Genomic DNA, 24,179 nt, shown 5'->3' with positions numbered 1-24,179 from the left:
CCTGGAAAAGGTGTTGCATTGGGGGGGAGAAAACCACTCTTGGTAGAATGAGTTTGCTCTGGGAAGGTAAAAAGTGGCTTCCTGCCTTGGGAGTCTTGTCCTTTCTCCTCTCCCCCCTCATGGCCACACTCGTGGGAACAGGTGTGCACACTCAAACTGTTTTATGCTTGATAGGCAGCAAAAGGGAACTGGAGGACAACTGTGATGCACTTAGGTGTGGGAAAGGGGCAAAAGACGCCAAATGGGACATGCTGAAGAAGAATGTAGATGTTCGTGTTGGAATGTGTGGACAAAGAGAGAAGCTCACAGAAGAGTAAGACTTTCAGGAGTTAATTGTTACAAACACTGTTGTAAGAACGAATGTGTCAGACAGCGGGGATAATTTTCTTTCTTTGAGCACATTTAACACCAACCATACTTTTACCATAGTAATCAGTAAAGAATTGTGTTTCTCCCTTCTGCCTTGAAGGTGATCTGCACCTTCCTTCACTTTGTGGAAACCTCAGTGTTCATTTTCAATGTCCTTTACCTTTCAGCCCCATCGTGGCAACATGACGGCCATATGTACGTATATTTTTGGTTGAACTCTAGACATTGGGTAGGAAATATTGGGAGGAGAATTCATGTGTACTGTGATGGTATCTTGCTGCAGATGATATGGGAGTTTATGTCTGGTAGGAGATCAGGGGTGCCAGCATTACTGAAACCTGTGAACTCAGTTTTCTTTCCTTTCCCTCTTTCCCTTCTCTTCATTCCTTTTCCAGGAGACAGTATTCTGAAGGTGGGCAATTCACATCATTTTCTTTTCATCAGTGTATTTTGCATTCTTCTCAACTGATGTCTTTGAGTCAGGTGGCAGGAGTTCCCTCGTGAAGTGTAGAAATGTCCAGTAGGTCATTGTACAGTGGTAATGACACCATGTCCAGGAAAGATGTCTCTATGGCAGTGTCATGGCCTGAGCCTTGATTGAAAGTTCAGGGCTCTTGGGGGAAAGTCAGGAACCCTTGCGTCATCCTTATGTGTTTAGTTGTGATGAGTTGGCTAGGCTTGGTTTTGTACATTGACAAGAAATACGCTTATGCCGTCCCCATCACAAGCACAAGTCTGAGACTGGGAGGGCACTTAGTGCATCTCATGTGGGCTTTTTATATTTATGTGATGTATTGATGAGTAGGAATAGAAAGCTGTGAAGAGAAACTCAGAGTTGCCAAAGACTTGCCAGCATGCTGGAGTTTGAGTTTGTTTAGTCCCTTAATGGGGTGTGTCAATGCTTCCCCCTGGTTGTGTGTGAGGATCTGTGCTTTTATGGGGAATGGGAGAGGGCACATTTGAGTCCTGCCTTCAGATTTCAGGGAGGGAAAAAGACAGAATTTCACATGGGCTACCAGGTAATCTATGTTTCTTTCCCTTTAATGAAGCTGCGACTGAAAGAATGGGAGCAGGTGAAAGGGGAGAAGCAGCTGTCGGCCACAGAGGAGAAACTGAAATTAGCTGCAGAAGAGCTGTGGAACTACAAGTGAGTTCAGCTCCTACCAGCATCTCACACGACACCCATTGTATTACTTTGAAACTTTGTACAGTGTTTAGACCCAAGTAGCACACAAATCTATACAAATATTCAGGAGACATTTATTTATATAGACACTTCAGGAGAAATGTGACATTTTCCAGATGTTAAGTTAAAAATATTAATCTAAACAAGTTAAGGCACTAAAGATTTCCTGATCCCTGATGCTGGCCAGACTATGTGGAAATGTGGTTCCTGAACATGTTTCTGGAGGTGCTGGATATGATTACAAACCTCAGGAAGCAGTTTGGTGGAGGACGAATCACATTGACAAGTATGACCATCCCATTTAAGAGACCCACTTGTTGTAACCATGAGAAATAATGATGAAGATACAAGGAAAAGAAGATTTGGACTTTACAGTGAAAGATCCTCATTGCAGAATTAGGGAGCTGTCACCACAGGTAAGGAGACCGTGTCAACGTGGAGCCCCATAGGCATTAAATAATAAATCCAAGATGATGTAGCGATGGCTTTGAGCTTTCTGTACTCTCCTCCTCATGTGAAATGTGTCTTATATGATCAGATCGTGTGTATGAGAACTCAGTTCTTATAATGGGAACCTGGGATAATTAACATCACCCTCAACATGGTACTTCATCTGATGAAAGCCGTTTCATGCCCAGGAGAAGAGTAAAAGAAACACAAGAACAGCTGCAGCAGTCAGAGCTCACCTTCGGACACCAGGTAGCCTGCACTCTGCCCAGTAGTTCTTGAGTGCTTCAGCACCTAATGCAGATGATCATAATGGGCCACTGAATCTCTCCACATGGGTTTTTATTGATGTGCTGACTCTTTCAGATGGCTCTTGGTGAGAAGGTGACTCAGGACAACTGGGTAAGAATGTTTTTCTCTCCTCTTCTTGTGCACATCCTGCCACAGCTGAACGTGGATGTGTTTCTCTCTCCCAGCTCAGGGCTCGTGATCTGGAGAGGGCGGTGGCTGAGCAGAGCAGGGAGGTGGCCTACTTGAAGTGCAGGTACAGGATTTTGACATATTTATTTTAAGGGTGCTGTGACGTTTTTAAAAAGGCTAAACTGTTTGGTGTCCAGTGGAGGCCTGGGTGTGGTAGCTCATAGTGAAACTGATTCATCTTGATCTTCAAGACTGGAAGTCATCCAAAGACAGAGGCTTCCAGAGGAATTCAGGAGGCACAAACCAATGGCAAGAAGACCTGACAGGGAGATCCCTCCATGGAGAGGTACGGAGCACATCGTGAAATGCAGTAGTTTAACTTCTGCAGCAACATCTGCACAATTGGCTTATTGTTCCCGTGGGTGTAATTGTTTGGTCTCCTGCAAACAGTCCCAGGTGGTTACTAGAGGGCAAAGTTGTCTCACAGTGGTGACAGGACACTGTTTCCCTCAGATGCCCCAGCCAGCAGGGCTCTTTGGGTCTGTCCCTTGTGAGTGGTGTAGCTCACGCCCCTCCAATGACTGTGGGCCCCCCTACAACCTCCCAGTTACAGTTAACTGGAGAGTGGGTGCTAGAACGGATGTGGGTCAGCCCCCCTTCCACCTTGAGACAATGTTGAAGGATTTTTCTTTTGTTTCACATGAATAATGTGAACAACAGCATGAATTGGAGGCTGTATGTCCCGATGAGCTTTCTTGATTGGCTTTTGGATAAATGCTCCGTAGAAAATATGCTTTCTGTAAAGAAAGCGGACATTTATTTACCTCTGTTTGGAGGTCCCTTTATTCTTTAAAAGATGTTTGTGTTTTTTTGTATTCTGAGCTATAGTACTCCATTAGTAAAGTAAATCCTTGTGAAATTTCACTCCTCTAATGTTATTTTATTAGTGTAACTCTAAAACTTTGCACGTCATTCCACATGGAATTAACCTTTCCCTACCTCATTACTATAGTATTAGTCTCTTCAAGGCAATTTCTGTTCATGAATCCTCACATAATCCCTTGTCATACACATAAGGCAGACGATGTAGACAGTAAACCACTTCAAACGCCCCACCCATGCCTTGTAGAAAAAGACAGTTCATGCTGTTCATGCTGACGTTTACGGACATTATCCTAACTAAACCATTCCTATTTTCATTTTTAATCTGATAAATTGTCATTTCCCATGATGTGTATTAGGAAACCCTTCTCTTCATGTTAATTTCCAATGAATTGAGCCCTGACCTGTCCACAGTTGGTTCATTATCAAATATCCAACCAAAGCCTTCTAGTGCCTTCCTCAACGCTCCCCTGAGTCCCAAGGAGCCACCTGGGCCATGTGGAAAACCCTCTGTTTCTGTGAAGGGACCTGATTGTAGGAAGATGGAGGAAGGCACAGAGGTTTTTTTTTTGTTTTTTTCTTTTTTAAATTTTTTTTTTTTCCCAACGTTTATTTATTTTTGGGACAGAGAGAGACAGAGCATGAACGGGGGAGGGGCAGAGAGAGAGGGAGACACAGAATCGGAAACAGGCTCCAGGCTCTGAGCCATCAGCCCAGAGCCTGACGCGGGGCTCGAACTCCCGGACCGTGAGATCGTGACCTGGCTGAAGTCGGACGCTTAACCGACTGCGCCACCCAGGCGCCCCTGTTTTTTTCCACCCAGTCTATGCAAGTCAGAAGAAACCTCCATCCCTTCTTTGGCCTCTATCACATGCAGAACCTTGTGCAACTTCTGTGAGGAACAAGAATTCTTTCCCTACTATGGACACAGAGAAGGTCAAGGGAAATGATGTGACCATTTTCAGTTGTAGCTCTCTCTCTGGAATCTTTTTCTCTTTATACAGACTTTCTCCTGGTCTTATCTTTAGGTTGTGTGTTCTGAGATATATCTATGGTGTTATTTACTTTACAAAGAGTAAAACTCTTTCCCAAGAGCCTATGGGCCTCTCTGTTCTTAGCTTGTTGGTCATCTTTGGTGGTGCCTCCAGCAGCCATAAGTGTTTAGAGGCTGAGGACCACAGGGAAGTCACTGTGTGTTTGTGGAAATACCATGAGGAGGATGACATCTCACTCCACACTTACGTCTCCTGGCCTGGCTCACTTCTTCCAGACCCCCTTTCATGGGAATGTTCCTGAAAACTGAAACAGTAGTGTTGTTGTTCTTTTACTCCTTTTCTATCCAGAGTTAGTCGCCAACCTGTTTAGAACATCGATTGTAATTCTCACTAACTGAAAAACATGAAAAGCCCAACTTTCTGAGAGGTGCGTATCAATTTTGAATGCTCTTATTCGAAGGTTATTTTTTTCTAAATTTCATAATTCATCAGTTTTCCCATCTCTTTTGGGAAATGTGCTTTTGCAGAGTCATTGCAGCTGTTCAGTTAGTAAAAATATTATGAATTCTCAGTGAAGACACATTTGCAGTAGAAAATGTACACTGGAACTGAAGGAACAGAGAGTGAAAGTCAGGTCTGATGTGCCAGTTTCTGGAAAAGAGCTGAAGCCATGTTCATGTAACGAGGTTCTTTTATGGCCTCTGTAGCTGTTATAGCTGGCATCTTCTATTCATACCTTAACTGTCTTTTCCATTTTGATATCATAACATATTCATTTTAATTCTGTCATTTCAAATTCCAAAATATTTTTCCGCGGGAAAAATTAGTCTGTGCGTCACAGTGTACGTAAAAATTCGGCATTACCTGTGAATTCACATATTATCTATAACTTTTCCTAACTAACTCCTGTAGGTGGCACTGTTCCTGCAGAAAACACTTTTCCCAATTCCCCTTTAGGGATGTCATCTCCCCAGAGATCTCTGTGGCTTCGGACAGCAGGTCCAGAGAGGGAGCCAGGTAACCGAGGCTGCCAGCAGGACCTTGCAGGCAGAGCTGGTATCAACTCCTGCTTCACCTTTTGCAAGCCTTTTACCTTCATTCCTCTTAGAGCCTGTTTCCTTACATTTAGAGCAGGGTGTGGCTGGCCATCCTTACCTTGCAGAGTTCTGAGAATCAGAGCTCGGGCATGAAAGGCCTGTAGAAGGTTCTCTCATGAGTCTCCGTGGTGAAACCACTCATAAGAATTAACTGGAGGCAGACTAAAGATTTAAATGAATGCTATGAAACCATAATTCCCTGTCCTTCTATCTGCTCTTATATGCCAAGATGGAGCTGTTGAGGTGGTAAAGGGCTGGGTGGAGAGTAGTCCTGGAAATAGATGCCTGTGTGTGTGGAACAGACATTCTTTAGTAGTCTGGAATTATCTATCTGATCCTCTAGGACCGGCCACTTCCTTCCTCCATTTGCAGACACAGCCAGTACCATGCATGCTGCCAGAAACTTACTGTCTTCGTTTCTCAAACTCCTATAAGGTCTAGGTGGGACCCAGTGGGAAGGGTGGAGTTTTGTAGCACTGATGCTGCCCTGTTGAAACCAGGTGGAAGGGAAGGAGACAAGCACTGTTCCTGCTTCATTGTGGTTCAGCTATGTTAGCGTTGGTGTTGGTGTTGGATTTCTCACCTTTTACCCTAACATATCTCAAAAGTTTAATATCTGTCCTGCAGGTCAACATGGCTGCCAGAGCATTTCCTTCTTTCCCAGAAGTGCCCTCCATGAGGTACCCATGGGCTGCCCTTTATGACCATTCATGAGCTCTGGGCCACCCCCATATTCTCCAACCTGGTGGCCTTTGGGACCTCACCCTCCATCTCCATCTCCACCTCCACCTCCACCTCCACCTCCACCTCCACCTCCACTATTTGGTAAAATGATCTGAATAGTAGAAGTTGACTTGTAAAACACATTTTATCTATTTTTTCTTGTTGAGTCTTTGGGGGAAGATGCAGTGATGGCATCACAGGGCTTTCAGGTCAGCCTGACTGAGGGCATTGTAACATTCTTGGGACATGCATGAAATGGGCTGTTTTTTCCACATGGTCAGCTGGGCAGCAAGTGTCTCTTACAGAGAAGAAACAGGCCTTATACAGGTTGACAGACATAGCACTCTTTAGGATGTAGCTTGTTACAGAGACCACGTATTGGGCTCTCTGAGGGATGAGACATGCCCCTAAATTTATTTCTAGCTAGTTGAGACCTGAGCTGTTCACAGTTGCTTGATCAGTTATGAAAACACCTGAACCAGGGCCCTGTGGAATCTCCCTCAAAGGTCAGGGTCAGATCTTTTCTCTTGACTATAATATTAGTCTAAGTCCATTTCTATTCGGAAGTAGTTAGATAATACCTGCTGACATGTGGAAGGCAGCTTATAGATAAGCTGAAAGATTGAACAATTCCCCTGGAGCCAGACAAAACACACCCATGCTCTTCTGTTGAGGATTTATTGATGTTATACACCAATTGAGACTCTCATTTTAATTCTTATCTATAATGAGATGGTGATTTATTACCCCTAATGTATATTAAGAAATGGCTGTTTTGGTGACGATTTCCAGATTTCTATTTGAGCTGACCTGTCAAAAGTTATTTGACTAATTAAGAAGAACAAGAACCAGGGCCCTATGGTTTCTTCATTAAGATGATGGGATGGATCTCCCCCTTATCGTCGGGGTCACCTGAGGCTTGTGGGTTACTCTCTGCCTTTCTTCATGGTCCTGAGTGTGGGGAAGAGTTTAAGATGTCACAAGATGTGGTGTTTGTTTCAATTCTGCACAGTCTACTAAAAGCAGAATACACCTCCATCCCTTCTAGAGCCTTTAGCCGATCCAGAAGCTGGTGTCACTCCCATGAGTCACAAAAACAAGCACTCTACCAAAAATGCCAAGAAGGGCCAGGAAAATGCTGGGGCCATTTTCAGTTCTAAGTCTGTCAGGACACCCTCATTTGTGATACAGCATGCTCTCCAGCCTTTTCCCTGTTTTTTGTGTTGTGTGATATGTCTGCCTGTTTCTATTTGCCAAATGCACATCCTTAACCCAAGAGTGTACAGGCTTCTCTCTTTTCAGCCTGTCACCTTTTTCTGGTAAATTTAGTGGCCAAAGGAACTTAGAGATTGAGTACCCTATTGCTTTTCCCATGTGTTCTGGAAATAACACAGGAAGATAACACTGCGCTCCATACTAAAGTCTCTAGGCTTGTTGACTCCTACCATACCGCCTCTCTGTGGGATCAGTGTTCTTGTTATTTTCCTTTTTCTGGTCATGCGATTACGTGTTAAAGCTATCTGTTAATTGGAAATGTGAAAAGACGCCCCTCTATTTTTATATTGTGTGCCTTGTACAATTTAGAGTGGTCTTAGACAAAGGTCATTGTCATAACTCACCACCTTCACATCTTCGTTGGTAAATGAGCTGTTTGGAATCCTTCAAGCTGTGCCTTGGGTAAAAATGTTTTGAACACAAGGTCCTTCACTTGTGTTCACACGAGCAGGTTCTGTTGTGTCTCCAATCCGTTTTAGAGCTGATACCATCACTCATGACACATCCCAGGGAATTGATACCAAAATCAAAACATGTTCACATTAATTCTGTTACATGAATTTCTTCTTTTTTCCCATATGATGTATTACTCTGTGTCTTCGTAGTGTGCTCAAAATCAGAATTCCTTATGAATTCAGATAAACACATGTGGGCTTAGTAGACACTGGTAAATAATGTGTTTGTCACAGCAAACACTTTCTCAGTTCCCCTGCAAGACTCCAGGGATCCCCAACTCCCCAGTGGCCTCTTAGGCCTTTGACAGCACTTCCAGAGATGGGGAAGACCCCTTTCTCAGGGAGGGAACAGGGGGCAAAGTGAGGGGCCAACAGGCAGAACTTTTCCCCAGTAGTAGCTGTGATTTTTTTTGTGCAGAAAGTGAGCTGTTTATTTGCACTCAATTGTGTGTGTGTGTGTGTGTGTGTGTGTGTGTGTGTGCGCGTGCGTGTGTGTGCGTGTGTTCTGAAGATGCCAAAAACAGAGTTTCTACAGTCACTGTAGTGGAGGGATGCAGGGTGATCTTGGACATAGATGTCTGCCTGTCTGGAATATGCTACTTCATTTGTTTGGACTTACTTCTTTTAATCCTCTAAGATGGGATCATTTTGTTCTCCATTCTCAGACATGGGCAGGGATATGTGGTGTCAGTAGTTTAGCCTCCTGCATTTATTTGCCTAGGCTGGGGGCGCCTGGGTGGCACAGTCGGTTAAGCGTCCGACTTCAGCCAGGTCACGATCTCGCGGTCCGTGAGTTCGAGCCCCGCGTCGGGCTCTGGGCTGATGGCTCAGAGCCTGGAGCCTGTTTCCGATTCTGTGTCTCCCTCTCTCTCTGCCCCTCCCCCGTTCATGCTCTGTCTCTCTCTGTCCCCAAAATAAATAAACGTTGAAAAAAAAAAAAAAATTTATTTGCCTAGGCTGTAGGTGGTACCCAGTGGGAGGATAGAGTTTTCAGGTAGTGATGCTACTCTCTTGGATCCTAGTGGCAGAGAAGGTGGCAGGTGCTGACCCGTACTTCTCTGGGTTTCAGCTGCTTTGGGTGTCGGTTCTCTTGTCTGGCATCTGAACGTAGCTGTCACTTCTGTTCTGCAGGGCAGTGTGGATCCATGGGGACCTCCTCTGTTAACTGGAAGATTCTGCACACCCTACCTACCCTAGAGGCCACCCTACGGGCTCGTGGGCACATCCACCTCCTGAACCTTGGTGGCCCTGGGGACTACCCTAAACCCCTCCACCTGCACCACTTGGTAAGATGATGTGAGCAGTATGAGTTGACTTTCAAAGCACGTTCATCTGATTTTTGTTGTTGTTGAGTCTTGGACAAGGTGCAGAGGTGTTACTACGGGGCATTATGATGCAAGAGAAATGTGTCTGCCGCCATTACCACATTCCTCGAGTGTCTCATGATCCACATATCATCTTTGTGTCATTTCCCCCACTCTGTGTTGGTACATATGTCTCTTGTGGAGATGGAATGGGGCTATATACAGAAAAGCAGGCATGGCGCTTCAGCAGATGTGTGCCGTACACAGTCCATGTGCTGGGCAGTGGGAGGCATGAGGCTCAGCCTAACATATATCTATCCAGTTGAGCCCTCACTCATCCACAGTTGTTTGATGAGTCATGAAAGCACCTGAACCAGGGCTATAACAGGTCATCATCAAAGTTTAAGGGATGGTTCTCCCCTTCACCTTGGGATCACCTGAAGCATGTGGGATACCCTCTGCATGTGATTTGGGATGTGACTGAGCCAAAGAGTTTAAGTTATTTGAGGAATGAGGTGATGGTTTTTGTTTTTAGTTTTTTGTTTTTTGTGTTTTTTTTTTTTTTGTCTCTGCACAATCTACTCCAATCAAAATAAACCTCCATCCCTTATAGGGTCTTTTGCAGATCCAGATTTTGCTCCCGTGATTGACAACAAAACTGACTCTACCACAAGGACCAAGAAGGACAAGGTAAGTGTGTGGACATTTGCAGTTGTAACTTTTTGTGGAAACCCTTATTTTTCTGTTCAGCACTCTCTCCTGGCGTTGTCTCTGTTTTTTTGTGTTGTATAATATATCTGCTTATTTTTCTTATTTTCCAAATGCACAACCTTAACCCAAGTGTCTACGGGCTTCTCTATTTTCATCTCGTCAACTCCTTGTGGTAAGTTTAGAAGCCAAACGTGGTCAGGGCTGAGGATCTGAGGGCTTTTCCAGTATGTTCCTGGAAATAACCCAAGGAGGTTGACACCACACTCCACCTGGAAGTCTTCTGGCCTGCCTCATTTTTTCTGCACCTCCTCAAAGTGGAATCATTGTTCTTACTGTTACTTCCTGTTCTGTTTTTGTCTAGGGGATTAACGTGTTCAGAAAATCCGCAGTTATCCTTATGGTATGAAAATGCAAAATACCTTCACTCCAACTTTATTTTTGTATGTGTCATTTAGAGTGGTCTTAGACAAAGTAAATTTCATACCCAATCACATTTAGCCTTTTCTTTCTTTCTTTTTTTTTTTTTTTTTTTTTTTTTGGAAATGTGCTATCTGGAATCCCTTCACATGTGCCCTGGGTATAAATACTCTGAACTATAAGAGGTGACATAATTGTCCTGGAAAACATGCATTGGAACATGAGTGGCAGAGAGGGAAAGTCCATAATTGCCTGCATCGTAATTCCCCACTGTGTCCTTCGTTTGTGTTCACATGAGCATGTTCTCTTGTGTCCTGTGTCAGTGTTACAGGTGAAACATGGAAATGTACAGCAGAAACAAAAGTGTGTTTGTGTTAATTCTGTTATTTAGAATTTCAGCTCATTTTTTCAGAGGACACAATTACCATGAAAATTGTACTGTACTTAAACTGAGAAGTACCATTGCATTAAAATAAATTACCTAAGCCTAACTAACATGTATAAGTGACATGTTTCTCTAAGAACATGACTTTCCAGGTTCTCTGCATGACATCCGTATCCCCATCACCCCATGTGTCTCTGTGCCCATGGATAGCACTTCCAGAGAGGAGAAGAGCCCATTGTTGGGAGAGAAGCAGATTGGGCACAGGCAGGGGCTTAAAGGCAGATCTTTGAGCCACAAGCGCTATGATTCCATGTGTGGAGACTGGGATTGTCATTCCTTCTCATTCTGTAGTTCTTCACATACAAATAAGCAGCCTCTGTGGTAGAGGGGGATGAGGGGTGGTGGTTGATCCTGGACTTAGATGCCTTAATATCGGGAATATGCTATTTTATTAATTTACTCCATATTCACTCCATGAATCCTTTAGGACAAGAGCCCTTGCTGTCCTACATTTGCAGACATGTGGAGATCCTAGTTCCTTCCCATAGCCTCTGTTCCCCACCCCCAAAGCTCTCAATAGAACCCAAAGTATGGGTAGAGTTCTTTTGATGCCGATGCTGCCCGCTTGGAACCTGGTGGTGGGGAAGCTGGCAGGAGATGAGCGCTGGTTCTTTAGGCTTCCGCTTTTTGCCAGTGTTGGTACTTGGTTCTGTCCTCTGAACATAGCTTTCATTTCTGTTCTGCAGGCCATTATGTATGCAAGAGGGCCTGGTCCTTTCCTAGGTTTGCCTTGCAAGCTGTACCCCATGGATCACCCTTCATCACCAGTCATGGGCTATGGGCCACCTCCAGCTCCTCCAAGTACTCAATTTGGTAAGATGACCTGAACTGGATGAGTGACTGATAAAGCGTATTCATCTTCTTTGTGAAAGACTTTGTGGGAATGACGTAGAGATGGTTGTGAGGGCTTGGCAGTTCAACTGCAAACCTGCCTGAGGACAGTGTAATATAAATCCAAGGTTTCTCAGGACATAGGTATGATGGGCTTTGCCATTTCCCTGAAATGAGGTGAGGTATAGGTTTCTCTTGTCAAAAAGAAAGAGGATTTTTACACAACGGTAGACGTATCAGCAGTACTGGTGTGTATTTTACAGACACAATGTTGTGGGTTCTGTGACAGATGAGACGCACCCCTAACTTTAGGTGCCTCAGGTGTCCTGTGTGAAATGGGGCACACAGAACTTGTGGTCACCATAATGGAAGCAGCAGGGAAGGAATGGGGGAAACTTGAATCACACAGGAATAGAAAGTAAGTTGTGGGTGGCAAGCAGAGTTTGAGGAGGTGCAGAAAGGAGGGTGTTGGGGTCAGTAGGATGGATTTGGAGGCCTTTCATGGCAGGGCCCACGGCCTGGGCAGGGAGCATGAGGATATCTGCAAAGAACTGCTTCACGGGTTCAAGCACAGTGTACAATGCAGTCATCATCTCCGGAATGTCAAGGTTACCACAGTGCACCCAGTTCATAATCTAAAAAGAAGACTGTTGTTTCCTTTGGTTTTCTGAAGGGTCTGCACATGTATGAAAGAATGTCCTGGAGATTTGGTAAATTAAACTTGGTCTTAGGAAATGCTTGTCTGCCTAAGTTTGTGTGTCTCAGTGAGACTAAGTGCGAAGATAGGTTGTAGATCAACTGAACGGCTTCCTTGGCCTTCAGCCTGAGTCAGATTCTTGGGGAATTCAGGGTTGAGGAGGAGCCGCCCGTGCTGAAGTCTGGTCATCACACCCCTGCATCTGCTGTCACCACCCTGCCTGTGGGTTTGCATCTCCAGAACTTCCCTCACAATTTCCTGAGGCTTTGCCTGTGTTCCTGTTGGCTCAGCTCTAACACCAGCTCTCAGTGGGGCCATCTCAGAGCCTGAGATTTGTAATCTGAGAAACAGGGACAATGTTGGTTTCTGAGGTCAGTACGATGAAGAGGTGACAAGCACATAAGGAATTTGTAAAATGTATGGGATGAGTGGGCACTCACCCTTCTCAGGGTATAAATGTATATGCACACAGAAGATCATCTACAGATGTTCATTCAATTTCATGCAACTGAGAGTATAATGCCTGAGGCTGAGAGATTGGCAATCACTATTTCAAAAGATACGGCAAAGACCCCAGTGTTTTTTCTATGAAAATTCAGGTCCTATTTTACAAAGAAGAAAAAGATAACTGTGATACTGTGTACATTCAGGAATCTATATCTAAGATTTAAAGACAGTCATCTTCCCTTATAGGTAGACACACAGATGTGGCCACACAATGAAGTGTTCATCCAAGGCCACAGATCTGTTGTCCTCTATGCATTTTGTCTTCAACAATATAAGATCCCATTGTAATAACCCAAAATCTCTTTGACTTACAGGAGAATTTGAAGTTTGAAGAGGACCCTGAACTGCGACAAATGGGCTGTGGTCATGTAATATATTTAGAAAAGTTGTCTGATATACGTATTTGACTGAATTCTTTCCCTGACCAATCCTGTCCCCTCTATTTTGTCTTTGCTCTTTTCCCCTGATAAACCCATCACAGTTCTGTGTCTGTGTCAGTATCTGCTTCCAGGAGGACATAACGGTCATTCTATTTTGATGTATACAGTGTGACTCCTGTATACACAGTCACAAACAGTTAGAATCTACAGTAATAGGGGCAGAAGATAAGTCACTGTTTGAATTGTATTGACTGCACATGTCCCCTGGTTCCTTCTGGGGTGGTGGACACAACCTTCCTCTAGATCTGGTGATGGTGGCGTTCACTCCTCAATAGGTACTCGCAAGCACACGGTGCCTGCTAGTCACAGTGGTGTGTGGTGATCAGCAGGACAGCTGTCAGTCCCCACGAAGTGGCTGATTCCTGATTGCAAGAAATGGATGAGGAGTCAGCAATGTCTCTGGTAGAACAGTGAGGAAACCCTGCATTAATCCAGATGTTGTGGACTTTTCCCACCTACCAGCTACCTCACAGTAGCACCAATCCAGGTGGGAGCTGAGGTAGACTTATGGTAGTAGTTTTTGGGGTGAGACTTATGATGTCCTGTATTCCTCCCAGTGTTTTCTTTTAATTTTTTTGCAATGTGTTTATTTTTTGAGTGGGAGAGAGACAGAACACAAGCGAGAGGGGGGCAGAGAGAGAGAGAGGGAGACACAGAATCCAAAGCAGTCTCAGGCTTTGAGCTGTCAGCCCAGAACCCAACGAGAGGCTCAAACTCACAACCCACGAGATCACGACCTGAGCCGAAGTCAGACACTTAACCGACTGAGCCACCCATGTGCCCTTCTTCCCACTGTTTTCTCAGTGAGGGATGGGCAGGGCAGAGGTCGATGACATGATACCCTTTCCTCCCTCACCACCAAGGTGGGGTTGGTTGTAAGCATCTGGCTCTTTCCAGGTCCTCAAAGCCCATGCATAATGCCCCCGAGCCCCTGACTCCTGCTGGGCCCTCCTTCCTCCCAGGTTATGGAGGCAACCAGCCTTCCATCAACTTTGGGGTCATGATGGCTGGGCCACCAGGGGGTTAAGGTCTGGCTGTCCACATGCTTCCCAGGAGTGGCTTGGAACAGCAGTGCTGCAGTAAAGGTCAGCATGAGCAGCTTGTGTAAACAGGATTCTCATCCACTGCGATCAGGGCCTGGGCTAAAACATGACAGGAGAGAGGGGGACACAGGATATGTGGTGCCCTGCTTCTTGGCCAGGGCTGCACAGAGCAGAAGGCCGAGGGCCTGGGGAGAGGCAGAGAGACAGGCAGGGAGAGAGACACTGAGTCAGTGATGGGGGAATTGGGCATGTCCGAGAGAGTGAGAGGAAGAAACAGAGGGAGACAGGAGTAGAGAGAAGCAGAGACAAAGAGGAGTCAAAGAGGAAAGGATGGAGCTGGTCACAGTGTGTGAGGGGGTGATGGGCCATGCAGGAGGGGCTCTGTGACGATACTCTTAGTGTTGGAGGCAGAAAGTGTGGGAACCCTGGGCATGACAGTTCCCTGAATGCAAGGCTCCAACCTCACTGGGGCAACCTCTGTACAGGCCATTGCCCCTGGGAAGATGGGTGCCCCTCATTTTGCCTGGCGTGTTGGGGCCCAGTCTCAGTATCGGTCATGGAGAGAAATGGCTTGAGGCAGAGTGTGCAGGTCATCAGCAGGTAAAGTCCAGAGTGTGCCCCATGGGGAGGTAACCATCATCTGTCTCCTCCACTGCTCCCAGTCCCTACTCCATTCCCCCGTGCTTGAGCATGACCTTCCCTATGTTCCAAAACCAGGCGTCAGGCATTGTGCTGTCCCCAGAGCCTGCAGCCTGGAACTTGCAAAGATGGATTGTTGATCTCAACCAAAAGCTTTTGAGAATAAGGTCTGTATTCTCCTTCTGGACCGAGTTATGTGCAACATGGTAGTGCGTTGCTATTCTTACATCTACTGCTGATCTCTGGATTCTGGATTGTAAGTGAGCAGTTTAAAACACCACAGCCTTCTCTTACATGAAAGGAGAAACCTATGTCTTCACCTAGACTTCCTCAGATTGTGAAGACATGGCAATTATTATTTGAAGGCACAATTATCTGCCTATGAGTCTGATGGAAACTATTTCATCCATCTTCACCCTGAAAGCATTTTTCATTGAAAATATTACCCATATAGAGGCAGGAAATTCATAACAGATGTGTAGCTCCCTCTGGGTATGCATTCTGACCTTGTCACATTTGTGTCATCAAACACATTATTGACAACATGAAAAATAAGCTCTCAACATCAAGATGGTGACATTAGAGAATGTGGTATAAATGGAATTTCATATGTTCTCAATTAGAAATAATTTTTTAATGGTGAAGGAGAAACTTAAAGTTTTGTCAAATTTTATTGATATATAGTAGACACACCATGTTGTATTAGTTTCAGGCGTATATCATAGTGATTCCGTGTGTATACATTATGCTCTCCAGATACCTAGACAAGTGTAGCTATCATGTGAAAGCATGCAACACTTTCTTACAGGATTGACTATATTCCATAGGCTGTACCTTGTACATCATTACATATTCATTCCATAGCTGGAAGCCTGTATCTCTTTTTCAAGTGTGTCAATTTTTTATTCAACCCAAGTATTTTCGTGGTAAACGCCACTGCCTGTGGTTCATTCAGCATGTGTCAATTTGCGTTCTGTATTTCTGGGAATGCTGCTTAAAGCATTATAAATGAGGGGCGCCTGGGTGGCTCAGTCGATTGAGTGTCTGACTTCAGCTCAGGTCGTAATCTCGCCGTTCGTGGGTTCAAGCCCCGCGTCGGGCTCTGTGCTGACAGCTCAGAGTCTGGAGCCTGCTTCAGATTCTTTGTCTCCCTCTCTCTCTGCCCCTTCCCTGCTCATACTCTGTCTCTCTCTGGTTCTCAAAAATGAATAAAAAAAAAAAATATTTTTTAAAGCATTACAAATGATATCATGGCATCAATAAATTCTGTTTCATTCTTCACTCACTATACAGGAGAAGGAAAAGATTTCTTTGTGTCCCAGGCCCTGTCACTAAGACCTTTCCCAGTCTGGAGAACAGGCCTACTGGACCAGCTGCACCCTCAGTACCTCCAGCTGAGCTGCCATGGCCTTGAGCATTGCAGGAATTCCGGCAGCCCGCAGAGGGCGCATGCGCGCGCGTGCGCACCAAGCCCAGGGAGGGCCTGGTCTTCTGCTTGCTCAGTGATGGCGGTAGAAGGCGCTTGTTAGGTTTTTCTGATCCAGTGTGCCTCAGATCTGGAAAGGCTTCCTTGCTTCTGAGGTCCCAGTGCCTCTGAGCGTGGGCAAAGAGCCAGAGCTGCGTTTCCAGCAGGTTCCACCCCAGGCGGGGGGACACCCTGGAGGCTTCCAGCCACTTGGCATCTCTTCAGTGGTGGGGCTGAGTAGTGAGGCAGGGGGCTGGGCGGCTTCCCCAGAAACGCGGGATGGTCAGTGAGCGGCACAGTCCCTTGCATTTTCTGGGGTGTTCTGTGGTTTGTTCCTCATTTCCCCTGCCGCTTTGTGAACAAGATGTATTTCACTCAAGGTTCCGTGGATTCAGGGGGTCCTGGGACGCCACGTCCGAGAGGCTGGGGTTGGTTGGTTCCAGGTTCAGGCTTGTTTGGGGGGAGAAATCCTGACACAAATTCGGAGGAACAAGAGCCGCATTCAGTTGGAAAGTGAAGAAGCCAAATGTTGACTCTCAGGACCTTCTAGAAGAATGAGCTGGGAACCACCCTCCGGGTCCTGCCGGAACCAGAGCCCGAGGTAAAAACGCGATGTGCCCTCCACATCATACATGCTTTTAGTAATGTTCAGTGGGGATTTTTTCCCAACAATGTTGTAGTCGTTGACAACAACTGAAAAACTGACAGGTAAGTTGTGTCAGGAACCTCCCGTTATTTGAATGTTCAATGTTATTCCTGCCACAGAATTTGTTGTGGTTGTCCTCTGTTGTCTTCGTTGGAAGGAGTCTCATCAATAATATCTTAAAAACATACTCGTTACCTTTTCCCCCTTTCAGTTGAGATTTGGCATGTTTTCTGATTTCTCATGAACTCGTGAACATCTGAAATACTTTTAAATTGATTGCGGTTTTTACTAAAAGCTGAATCACCGGATCCCTCTGTGACTGCTGCCGGTCAAAGGACATACCAAGGCCACTTCTCAGTGTGGGTAAGATTGTGCTAAGCAAACACTGTGAATCAATTTTATTTTTTTTATTAAATTAAAAAAAAATTTTTTTAACGTTTATTTATTTTTGAGACAGGGAGAGACAGAGCATGAACAGGGGAGGGTCAGAGAGAGGGAGACACAGAATATGAAGCAGGCTCCAGGCTCTGAGCTGTCAGCACAGAACCCGATGCGGGGCTCGAATTCACGGACCGCGAGATCATGACCTGAGCCAAAGTCGACCGCCTAACTGACTGAGCCACCCAGGCGCCCCTGTGAATCAATTTTAGAAGAAAAAGCCTGATGGTATTTTGTCTTTATGAAAATTGATGCTTAGATTCCCCTGTCTGATACATTTCGACTTTTTTTTTTCTTTTTTGCTCATTTTCTCATTCATAGATTCATAGACCTGCCTGAGTTTTACATTCATCACACATACTTTGAAAGCTCCTTTCTGTCGCTGTAAGAAAGAGGACACCTTCTGATGCACATGCAAGTTTCTGTAACTTCAAGATTCGTTGTGTAGGTCTCTGTTACTTTTCCCAACCAGTTGAAAATATCATCCCACCTTGGGTAGATCCATAAAAAAATGTAATCTGTGTGCACCAGTATGATTTCATTTCATTATACTGGATTTCTTCATTGTATGTGTATGTATGTAAGATGTTCTTCATCTTATGTATATGTATACATTAGATGTTTTAGTCCTGAGAAAATCCCTCATGTAGTTGAATTTGAAAGAAAAATGTATATCCTATACATTTTGCATATTAAATTCCTAAATGTAGATTTTTTGCAAGTGAAATTAGGGTTCTTTTCTGAGAAAGATGCAAGGGGAGAAAAACCATTTCAGGGGGAAAAGAATGGTGTGTAGTTTTCACATGTCTGCAGGAGTTACTCAGTTACATATGTGTTTATGAGCAATTTTATGACAGTGTCCTATTTTTCCAATTCATTAATGATTTCATAAGCTACATATATCACTTTTCATTCCAAGATTATAAAATTAAAACTTCTTTCTTCTGTTGCTATGAGAGTATTTCCATTTTGTATTAATTTGTAAAATTCGAGTGTAATTAACATTGGGTTATGTTTGCTTCAAGGTGTACAGTATAATGGTTTAACACTTCTCCTATGACTCCATGCTCCTCAATATGAGCATATTCTTCATCTCCTTCCCCTCTTTCACCCACCCCCCACCTACCTGCCCTCTGGCAAGCACCAGTTTCCTCTCTAAATTTCAGAGTCGGGTTTTTTTTGGTCTGTCTTCTTTTCTCCATTTTCTTTGTTTCTTTGTTTTGTTTCCCAAATTCCGTGTAAAGTGATGTCATATGGTATTTTTCTTTTAGCGTAGAGCCTCATGGGGGGCTTGAACTCCTGAACTGTGAGAGCATGACCTGAGCCCAAACCAAGAGTTGGACGCTTAACTGACTGAGCCACTCAGGCACCTAAGGTGAATGACTTTTTAAATGCATTGTTGGATTTGGGTTGAAAATATTTTCTTGACAATTACTGTTTTTATGTTCATTGGAGATATTGGCCTGTTGTTTTGTTATTGTTTTGTAATGTCTTTATTTGGTTTGGTATCAGGGTACTGATGACCTCGTAGAATGAACTTGGAAACTTGACTTCCACTTTCATATTTTAGAGTATTTTAAGAACAGGTATTAACTGTTAATTTTTTAAAATATAATTTATTTTCAAATTGGCTTATATACAGCACCCACTGCTTATCCTAACAAGTGCCCTCCTCAGTGCCCATCACCCACTTTCCCCTCTCCCCCACCCTCCCATCCATCCTCAGTTTGTTCTGTGTATTTGAGTGTCTCTTATGGTGTGCCTCCCTCCCTCTCTGTTTGTAACTATTTTTTCCCCCTTTTCTTCCCCCATGGTCTTGTTAAGTTTCTCAAGATCCACATATGAGTGAAAACATATGATATCTGTCTTTCTCTGACTGACTTATTTCACTTAGCGTGACACCCTCCAGTTCCTTCCACGTTGCTCCGAATGGCATGATTTTATTCTTCCTCATTGCCACATAGTACTCCATTGTGTATATAAACCACAATTTCTTTATCCATTCATCAGTTGATGGACATTTTAGGCTCTTTCCATAATTTGGCTATTGTTGAAAGCACTGCCATAACCATAGGGGTACATGTGCCCCTATGCATCAACACTCCTGTATCCCTTGGGTAAATTCCTAGCAGTGCTATTGCTGGGTAGTTGTAGTTTTAATTTTTTGAGGAAGCTCCGCTCTGTTTTCCAGAGAGGCTGCATCAGTTTGCATTCTCACCAACAGTGCAAGAGGGTTCCCATTTATCCACATCCTTGCCAGCATCTATAATTTCCTGATTTGTCCATTGTAGTCACTGACCGGTGTGAGGTGGTATCTCATTGTAGCTTTGAGTTGTATTTCCCTGATGAGGAGTGACGTTGAGCATCATTTCATGTGTCTGTTGGCCATCTGGATGTCTTCTTTGGAAAAGTGTCTCTTCTTATCTTCTGCCCATTTCTTCACTGGATTATTTGTTTTTCGAGTGTGGAGCTTGATGAGTTCTTTATAGATTTTGGATACCAGTCCTTTATCCGGTGTGTCATTTGCAAATACCTTTTCCTATTCTGTTGATTGCCTTTTCCTTTTGTTGGTTGTTTTCTTGGCAGTACAGAAGCTTTTGATCTTGATGAGGTCCCAATAGTTCATTTTTGTTTCTAATTCCCTGGTCTTTGGAGATATGTTGAATAAGAAATTGCTGCAGCCGAGGTTAAAGAGGTTGTTGCCTGCTTTCTCCTCGAGGATTTTTATGACTTCTTGTCTCACATTTAGGTCTTTCATCCATTTTGAGTTTATTTTTGTGTATGGTGTAAGAAAGTGGTCTAGTTTTCTTCTTCTACATGTTAATGTCCAGTTCTCCCAGCACCATTTGCCTTTTTTTCCCATTGGATACTCTTTCCAGCTTTGTCAAAGATGAGTTGGCCATCCATTTGTGGGTCCACATCTGGGTTCTCTATTCTATTCCATTGGTCTATGCCTCTGTTTTTGTGCCAGTACCATACCGTCTTGATGATTACAGCTTTGTAGTAGAGGCTAAAGTCTGGGATTGTGATTCCTCCAGCTTTGGTTTTCTTTTTCAGTATTATGTTGGGTATTCGGGGTCTTTTGTGGCTCCATACAAATTTTAGCATTTTTTCTCCTAGCTTGGAGAAGAATGCTCGTGCAATTTTGATTGGGATTGCATTGAATGTGTAGATAGCTTTGGGTAGTATTGACATTTTAACAATATTTATTCTTCCAATCTATGAGCATGGAATATTTTTCTATTTCTTTGTGTCTTCTCCAATTTCCTTCATAAGCTTTCTATAGTTTTCAGCATACAGATCTTTTACATCTCTGGTTAGGTTTATTCCTAGGTATTTTATGATTCTTGGTGCAATTGTAAATGGGATCCATTTCTATATTTATCTTTCTGTTGCTTCACTATTGGTGTATAAAAATGCAACCGATTTTTGTATGTTGATTTTGTACCCTGTGACTTTGTTGAATTCATGTATCAGTTCTAGAAGTCTTTTGGTGGAGTCTTTTGGGTTTCCATGTAGGGTATCATGTTGTCTATGAAAAGTGAAAGTTTGGCTTCTTTGCCAATTTTGATGCTTTTTATTTCATTTTGTTGTCTGACTACTGATGCTAGGACTTCCAACACTATGTTAAGCAAGAGTGGAGAGAGTGGACATCCCTGTCCTGTTCCTGATCTCAGGGGGAAAGCTCTCCGTTTTTCCCCACTGAGGATGATATTAGCTGTGGGCTTCTCATCTATGGCCCTTATGATGTTTAAGTATGTTCCTTCCATCCCGGCTTTCTTGAGGGTTTTTATTTAGAAAGGATGTTGTATTTTGTTATATGCTTTTTCTGCATCTATTGACAGGACCATATGGTTCTGATCTTTTATTTTATTAATGTGATGAATCACATTGATTGATTTGTGAATATTGAACCAGCCCAGGAATATCAAATATCAAATATCAAATATCAAATATCAAGGAGCCCAGGAATGAATCCCGCTTGATCATGGTGAATAATTCTTTGTATATATCGTTGAATTTGATTTGCTAATATCTTGTTGAGTATTTTTACATTCGTGTTCATCAGGGATATTGGCCTGTAGTTCTACTTTTTTGTGGGGACCCTGTCTGGTTTGGGAATGAAAGTAATGCTGGATTCATAGAATGATTCCACAAGTTTTCCTTCCATTTCTATATTTTTGGGACAGCTTGAGAAGGATTGATATTAACTCTGCTTTAAATGTCTGGTAGAATTCCCCAGGGAAGCCATGTGGTCCAGGACTCTTATTTGTTGGGAGATTTTTGATAACTGATTAACTTCTTTACTAGTTATGGGTTTGTTCAAATGTTCTATTTCTTCCCATTTGAGTTTTGGTAGTATGTGGGTGTTTATGAATTTTTCCATTTCTTCCTGGTTGTCCAGTTTGTTGGCATAGAATTTTTCATAGTATTCTCTGATAATTGCTTGTATTTCTGAGGGATTGGTTGCAATAAATCTCTTGTGATTTACTCTACTTGGATCCTCTCTCTTTTCTTTTTGAGAAGTCTGGCTGGAGGTTTATCAGTTTAGTTTATTTTTTCAAAAAACCAACTCTTAGTTTCATTGATCTGTTCCACTGTTTTTTGGGGGGGTTCTGTATTGTTTGTTTCTGCTCTGCTCTTCATTATTCCTTTTCTTCTGCTGGATTTGGGGTTTTTTTGCTGTTCTGCATCTAGTTCCTTTAGATGTGCTGTTAGATTTTGTACTTGGGATTTTTCTTGTTTTTTTGAAATAGGCTTGGATTGCAATGTATTTTCCTCTTAGGACTGCCTTTGCTGCATCCCAAAGCGTTTGGATTGTTGTGTTTTCATTTTCACTCGTTTCAATAGATTTTTAAATTTCTTCTTTAATTGCCTGGTTCACCCATTTGTTCTTTAGTAGGAAGTTCTTTAACCTCCATGCATTTGGAGGGTTTCCAAACATTTTCCTGTGATTAATTTCAAGTTTCATAGCATTGTGATCTGAAAGTGTGCATGGTATGGTCTCAATTCTTTTATATTTATTGAGGGCTGTTTTGTGACCCAGTATATGATCTATCTTGGAGAATGTTCCCTGTGCACTTGAGAAGAATGTGTATTCTGCTGCTGCAGGATGAAAAGTTCTAAATATATCTGTCAAGTCAATCTGGTCCAGTGTATCATTCAGGGCCATTTTTCTTTATTGATTTTCTGTCTATATGATCTGTCCATTGTTGTAAGTGGAGTGTTAAAGCCCCTGCAGTTACCACATTCGTACCAATAAGGTTGCTTATGTTTTTGATTAAGTGTTTCATATATTTGGGTGCTTCCGAATTCGGTGCATAGACGTTTGTAATTGTTAGCTCTTGTTGATGGAGAGACCTCGTAATTATTACCTAATGCCCTTCTTCATCTCTCATTACAGCCTTTAGTTTAACATCTAGTTTGTCTAATTTAAGTATGGCTACTCCAGCTTTCCTTTTACTTCCAGTAGCATGGTAGATGGTTCTTCATCCCCTCTGTTTCAGTCTGAAGGTGTCCTCAGGTCTAAAATGGGTCTCTTGTAGTCAGCAAATAGATGGGTCTTGTTTTGTTTTTTTTTTTTTTTAAATCCGTTCTAATACCCTATGTCTTTTGATTGGAGCATTTAGTTCATTTGCATTCAGTGTTATTATTGAAAGATATGGGTTTACAGTCATTGTATTATCTGTAGGTTTCGTGCTTGTAGTGATGTCTCTTGTCCTTTGTGGTCCTTGTACCATTTTATTCACAGAGTGCCCCTTAGGATCTCTTGTAGGGCTGGTTTATTGGTGATGAATTCTTTCAGTTTTTGTTTGTTTGGGAAAACCTTGATCTCTCCTTCTATTCTGAATGACAGGCTTGCTGGATAAAGGATTCTTGGCTGCATATTTTTCCTTTTAATCACATTGACACTCTCCTGCCACTCCTTTCTGACCTGCCAAGTTTTAGTAGATAGGTCAGCTACTTTCCTTATGTGTCTACCTTTGTATGTTAAGCCCCATGTATCCCGAGCTGCTTTCAGAATTCTCTCTTTACCTTTGTATTTTGCCAGTTTCACTATGATATGTCGTGCAGAAGATCGATGCAAGTTACATCTGAAGGGAATTCTCTGTGCCTCCTTGATTTCAATGTTTGTTTCCTTCCCCGGGTTGGGGAAGTTCTCAGCTATGATTTGTTCAAATATACCACTGGCCCCTTTCTCTCTCTTCTTCTGGAACTCCTATGGTATGGATATTGTTCCATTTTATCATTTAGTTCTCTAAATCTAATTGGATCACTTAGTTCTCTAAATCTCCCCTTATGATCCAGAATTTTTTTAATCTCTCTTTTCCTCAGTTTCCTCTTTTTCCATAATTTTATCTTCTAATTCACCTATTCTCCCCTCTGCCTCTTCAATCCTCGCTGTGACCACCTCTATTTTATTTTGCACCTCATTTATAGCATGTTTTAATTCATCATTACTATTTTTTAGTTCCTTGATCTCTGCAGCAATAGATTCTCTGCCTTCCTGTATGCTTTTCTCAAGCCCAGCCATTAATCTTACGAGTATTATTCTAAATTATTGTGCAGTTATATTGGGTATATCTGTTTTGATGGATTGTTTAGCTGTCATTTCATCGTGGAATTTCTTTTGAGGAAAACTCTTCTGTTTCATCATTTTGGCTAGTTTTCTTTTATGTGTTTTAAAAGGTTGTTATGTGCCCTGCACCTGCGAGCACTTCTAGATTAAAGAGGGGCCACACACTG

At 43.2% G+C, this 24,179-nt stretch overlaps 1 protein-coding gene across 2 annotated transcripts in view; it reads left to right on the top strand.

Moving 5' to 3' along the window:
- The window catches only part of LOC147576996 (uncharacterized), a 97,422-nt gene that overhangs the window by 23,993 nt on the left and 49,250 nt on the right, over nucleotides 1-24,179 (top strand). For both annotated transcript variants that reach the window (XM_086679240.1, XM_086679242.1), the window contains 7 exons: nucleotides 8,981-9,135; nucleotides 9,767-9,843; nucleotides 11,413-11,539; nucleotides 13,076-16,949; nucleotides 17,290-17,357; nucleotides 17,452-17,876; nucleotides 18,704-18,807. The gene's annotated coding sequence lies outside the window, so the exon portion shown is untranslated. The remainder of the gene's footprint in view (nucleotides 1-8,980; nucleotides 9,136-9,766; nucleotides 9,844-11,412; nucleotides 11,540-13,075; nucleotides 16,950-17,289; nucleotides 17,358-17,451; nucleotides 17,877-18,703; nucleotides 18,808-24,179) is intronic.

The sequence above is a fragment of the Puma concolor genome, chromosome D1 (genome assembly GCF_028749965.1).
Source record: "Puma concolor isolate L17-30 chromosome D1, mPumCon1.1.hap2, whole genome shotgun sequence".
NCBI lineage: Eukaryota > Metazoa > Chordata > Mammalia > Carnivora > Felidae > Puma > Puma concolor.
The sequence above is the reverse complement of the archived record's forward strand: the minus strand, read 5'-3'. Positions and strand labels throughout refer to the sequence as shown.